General features: G+C 42.5%; 1 protein-coding gene across 1 annotated transcript in view; it reads right to left on the minus strand.

Moving 5' to 3' along the window:
- The window catches only part of LRP12 (LDL receptor related protein 12), a 41,152-nt gene extending 38,090 nt beyond the window's left edge, over positions 1 to 3,062 (minus strand). The window contains exon 1 of the mRNA XM_075213950.1: positions 2,952 to 3,062. The gene's annotated coding sequence lies outside the window, so the exon portion shown is untranslated. The remainder of the gene's footprint in view (positions 1 to 2,951) is intronic.
- Positions 3,063 to 6,000: the final 2,938 nt, after the last annotated feature.

The raw sequence follows: 6,000 nt of genomic DNA on the forward strand, positions 1-6,000 counted from the left end.
TGTCCAGTCTCTGTCATGTCCTATGCTGAATTGTTTCTGTATGCCATGCATTTTGTTCTTTTAATTGCATTATTAGCCAGGCAAACAATGATGGTGGTGGTAAGGCACAGATCTTGGGCACAGGGAAGGGGATTGAGACAAGAGAAAGTGTGTTGGTGATGTTTTGTTAATGGCTTTGCTAGTCTAAGGGGCATATTCAATTAGGTTTCCAGTCCGTGGGAACAGGCCACAAAGTCAATCCACGGTACCGCAATATCGTGGATTTTCGTGCGCACCCACAGGGTTGCTTACGAAAATCCATGTTATTGTGGAACCGTATTATTGTCAATACTGCGCAGGTTCCAACCAGAAACCTAACTGAATATGCCCCCAAGTATTTTATATTAGATCACTTTACAAGGAAAATCAGTCTAACCTCTGTATTCAAAATAGGTAATTGGGAAGAAAGTCTGGTTGGGACGAGACCAGTAAGAAGGGAACTGCAATAATAAATGCAGTCGATAATGAGTTCAAAAGTACGCTGTCCTGTTGGGAAAGACAGAGAGAGATATTAGGGTCAATTTTGATAGCAGCCAATTAACCTACTAATATGTTTTTGGAGTGTGGGAGGAAACCCACGCAAACTCCACACAGATAAGGCCATGGTCAGGAATTGAACTCATGACCCCAGTGCTGTGAGGTAGAAGTGCTAACCACTTAGCCACCGTGCTGCCCAGATTATGTGCTTGTGGTGGCAAGAGGACCTCAAAGTTGAAAAGATAGAAAAGCATTCATTAACGTGGGACAACAAAGATGGTGAGAGGACCAGAGAGGATAAATATATTTGCATAGAGAAAATACTGAAATCCAAAAGAGCTTATTAGAGATCCAAGTAAAGTGATATACATAGAGAAGGGCAGAGGGTCTAGGATTGAGCCTTATGGTATTCCAATTGACAGAGGAAGCGGATGTGGACACTGTAGAATGAGAACCAGACAAGGATAGGGTCATGAAGACCTAGGGAATGCAGGGAATGTACAAGAGGCGAGTTGTTTGCAGTGTCAAATGCAGCATAGAGGTCCAGGAGAATAAGAAGCGGGCGGTCGACTTTAGATTTACCAGTGATCAAAGTACTGGCCACCTTTATCAGTGCACTCTCTGTAGAGTGTTAGGAATGAAAGTCTTACTGAAGAGGGTACAATAGGTCGTATGTGGAAATGCTGCATTTGAGACAAGTTTGGGCAAGCCGCTGAAGAATCTCAGAGGGGCATGGGAGTTGAGAGATGGGACGGTAATCTGAGAAAGTGTTTGTGTAAGAATCATATTTTTTTCCAGAAAAGTAGTAATAACTTCATGCTTCAATAATGAAGGAAAAATACCAAAGGAGAGATTAAAGAAAATACAACATGTTCTATAACAGCTATTAGATTGAACAAAAATTGAGCATATAAAATACCATCACTTGAGACAAAGTTATCTATACAAATTTATTATGAATATACTTTACACATATGAATAGAGGAGGGTCTATCACAATATACATAATTCTATATCAATGAAAATCACTGAATACAGGCAGCATCATTGAGCACATACAGTATATTACCAGACAGATAAAACGCATTCTATATGGATGGCATAATCAAACTCATATTTGCATATACATGGAGGGATACATAAAACTGCCATTCATGTGACATCATCACTGGGTACATATGGTTGTTATACGCAAACTGACATCACATAGCATATCATATACAAGATGACATCACTGGGCACATAATATTTTCATATACAGGGTAGCATCGATGTGCCACTATTATCATATACAGAGTGGTATCACCAGGCACAAAATATTGTTATAAATAGGTTGGAATCATTGGCACAAATGATCATATAGAAGATAGCACCACTGGATGTAGAAGATCATATAGGCTGGCTACACAGGGAGCATAAGATTAACACACAGGGTGGCATCAGCAGGCACAATGTCATATACAGAGTGGCATCACCAACAAGTAGGACCATATAGACAATGGCACAACTGGGTGTATACAATCAATCATATATTGGGCATCTTAACTGGGCACATGTATTTGCCATATACAAGGTGGCATCACTGAGTACATAAAACTACTGTGTATAAAACCATAATATAGTATTATCCATAACTGGGCACAGAAGCTTATGATATACAGGGGGCATCACTGGCCACACAAGACTTTAATATATAGGACTGCATCAAAGGGGCACAGAAGTGTAATATAGAGGTTGTTATGACTGGGCACATAAGACTTTAATATATAGGACTGCATATCTGACCACATAGGTTTATATTTGGTAAACCTGTCATATACAAACTATCATCACTGGGTAACGTAATACACAGGGCAGCATCAAAGGGGGCACAGAAGAGTGTAATATAGAGGTTGGCATGACTGGGCACATAAGACTTTAATATATAGGACTGCATATCTGACCACATAGGTTTATATTTGGTAAACCTGTCATATACAAACTATCATCACTGGGTAACGTAATACACAGGACAGCATCTAAGGGGCACAGAAATGTAATACAGAGGTTGGCATGACTGGGCACATAAGACTATGAGGTACAGGGTGGCACCATTGGAGTATAATAAATACAATAGACATGGTCACAATACTGCACTATATATTATATAAACCCCGGGGAGAGGGCAGCAGTGAGGCTCTGTGTATAAGCAGAGCTCTGGGGGAGGAACAATTGGGTGCTATGTAGGATGACAGCACAGTTGGGGACAATGGGGGTCTATGTAGAATAAAGCACATGGGTGAGCATTGCTCTGTATGTAATTGGTGGCACTGGGGTGAACAATAGAGTCCTGTGTGTCACTGGAGCACAGAGGGGGGTGGACAATAGGGTCCTATCTGCAGCTAGCTCCCTGTGCCGGACGTGACTGAGCCGGGGGGACGACACACAGCACCTACCTCCCCGCCGTGCTCCAGGGCTGCCCGCTCGGTAACGGATGAGCGCGGTGTATGTCCCGGATGTGGCAGCGAGACACACTCACCCCGCAATACACTTCCCTGCTGTGCCCGGGCCCCGCCCATCTGCCCGTTCGCGGGCCAATGGCCGGGCTGCGCGCAAAGCGCCAATCCGAGACCGCGTCTCATCGACGCGTAAGCACTGCGGCGGATGGGAGGAGAGCTGTGATTGGGCGGCAAGCTGGGTCAGAAGCTCCATATATGAGGTGTAGGGAGCACAGTGTAGTGAGTGAGAGGAATGGAAATAGGGGAGGTTATAGTGTTACAGTAATGTTAGCCTGGAGGTAGGGTGTAAGGACAATGCATGATCTGTGTCAGCAACTTGTACATCATTAGAGGTTACAGCAGAGGCTGATGAAGTAGTCTTCATCTTTTATGGTAGGAAGGGATGGATTGGTAACAGATGCTCTGCATTATAGCATTAATCTGCAGCTCTGGATATCATTCAGTATTCTGAAGTTTTGCTGCATGTGGGATCACTTACAGCCCTAAAGAATGGGATGGGTTTGGAGGTGTTGGAATGAAGAGCAATATTTTTGGGTGGGTGATTAAATCATCTACAGCCATGAGTTCTGCAAATACATACACTAATAGTGGGAATTGAAAATGTCTAAATATTTTGTTAGGACATGCCTAATATAGGTGGGCTTGTTTACACCCCTGCTTCCTACCTGCCAATCTGACTCCTGTTAACAGTGTATAGAAAACTAAGGTATTCCAGCCGCAGAAAGGATAAAATAACTAAATCTAATAAAAAATAATAAAATGTAAAAGGATAGGCTGGTTGACAAATTGTCTCCAATAGCAAATAATCAAGAAATAAAACCTTTTATAGCAGCTCTCTAGCCAACATATGAAATCAATAAATAATACACAAACGACAGAATAATAGATCTGGTACCCAAATTATTGAGCTATCTGATTGCACTGCACCAGCAAGTTACATCTTCTGTGTCCCAACATCTTCAAAGACACTTAGTAAAAATAACCTGCATATGCGGGGACCCTCTAGTCATCTATATCCTCCCCTAGGGCTAGAGAAGGAGGTGCACTGCCTAACCTGTGGACCTCAACACTACACACAGTGACCGGGTTACAGACCACTTTTGTGAGTCCAGTCTCATTGAAATGTTGGGGGCGAAAGTCTGATTGCAGAGAGTAGGGAACAGAGTAAGTGAAGAGGAAGTGAGATAGCCACCACACAAGTCGATCAAGTAGCTTGAAGGGTAAGGGGGAGTGAAATTGGGCGGTAGTTTGAGTGAGAGGCTGGGTCAAGAGTTGGCTTATTTTGGATTGGTGCGATGTGTGTGTATAAAGGAGTATGGGAATGTCCAAATGTAGGTTGATGGATTGAAGAGGTTGGGAGAGAATAGGGCCAAGGTGGTGGTTTGTAGGTTGAGATGAGTGTAGAGACTTTGTCCTCAGTCACAGGGGAGAGCAAACTGAGAGTACACTGGGGAAAGTAAGAGAAGGTTTGGAGTGTGTAGTACCTGGCATAAGGAATATTGTGTCAAATGGTGTCAATTTTGCCTTTGAAGTAGGTGTCAAAATCATGGTCAGTAAGGAAGGAAAGGGGAGGTGATGCAGATGAGTGGAAAAAGTGGCAGAGGCATAAGGGGTTTGAAGACTGAGTGGGTGTTAGAGAAGTGAAGTAGGTTTGTTTGTCAAATGAAAGGCAGTGTGTTACAAACTGAAATAATTATAGTTGAGGAAGTCGGATTTGGAGTTATGTTTCCTTCATTGATGCTCAGTGGTGTGAATGCACTTTTAAAGGTGACAGGTCTGTTTGGTGTACCATGGTTAGAGTTTGGGCTGTTGAAGACTGTATGTGCTGGCTGGAGCTGCATTTTCTAGGGATATTCACAAATTGTGTATTTATAAGTGTAAAATGAGGCATCATCATCGTCATCTATTTATTTATATAGCGCCACTAATTCCGCAGCGCTGTGCAGAGAACTCATTTACATCAGTCCCTGCCCAATTGGAGCTTACAGTCTAAATTCCTAACATATACACACAGACACAGACCGAGAGAGACTAAGGGCAATTTAATAGCAGCCAATTAACCTACCAATATGTTTTTGGAGTGTGGGAGGAAACAAAAGCACCCGGAGAAAACTCACACAAACACAGGGAGAACATACAAACTCCACACAGATAAGGCCACAGTCGGGAATTGAACTAATGACTCAAAGCTGTGAGGCAGAAATACTAATCACTGAGCCATCTTAAAGAGATATATAGAAAATACACAGGTAAAACTGAGATGGTAAATACATACCTGGAAGTTAGATTGCGAGATCCAATGGGGCAGGGACTGATGTGAGTAAGTTCTCTGTACAGCGCTGCGGAATTAATGGCGTTATATAAATAGCTGCTGATGATGATACCATTACAAGTTAAGAACGCCACTTTGTGCTGCGTCTTATTTTGAATCATACAGACCTTAAAGCATGTTAGCTATAAAACCTACATTTTGTACCTAAATAAACTGGGTGTAATTTTGCAGTCAATGATGATGATTTTTGCATCTTTGCTCAGAACGCATGTACATTTAAGGTTGCACATATCTTACATGCAGCTCAAAACGCAGACGTGGGAACACATGCGTGCAAACTCATCCTTGCTTATACACATGTGGCATCTTTACATTTGGCTCAAAATCTGGCTTTAAAGATCCAGTCCGTGCGTTCATTAAACTAACAATTCCTAACTATTTTAGGCCTGATTCATTAAGGTACGCAAAACAAACGTAATGTGCATATTTTTAAGTACGTGATTTGGACATACCCACATCCGTGTACAACTACAAGCAGGGGGTAAATGTATGAACCTCCGGATTCTTCAACTCCGGCGAGTTCAGCGTCTTCAGCGCTTAAATTTAAAGCGGCGCTGCCTTGTAAAGGGAGACTTCCCTTTACAAGGCAGCGCCGCTTTAAATTTAAGCACTGAAGAAGCTGAACTCGCCGGAGTTGAAGAATCCGGAGGTTCA

The sequence above is a fragment of the Mixophyes fleayi genome, chromosome 5 (genome assembly GCF_038048845.1).
Source record: "Mixophyes fleayi isolate aMixFle1 chromosome 5, aMixFle1.hap1, whole genome shotgun sequence".
Taxonomy (NCBI): Eukaryota; Metazoa; Chordata; class Amphibia; order Anura; family Limnodynastidae; genus Mixophyes; species Mixophyes fleayi.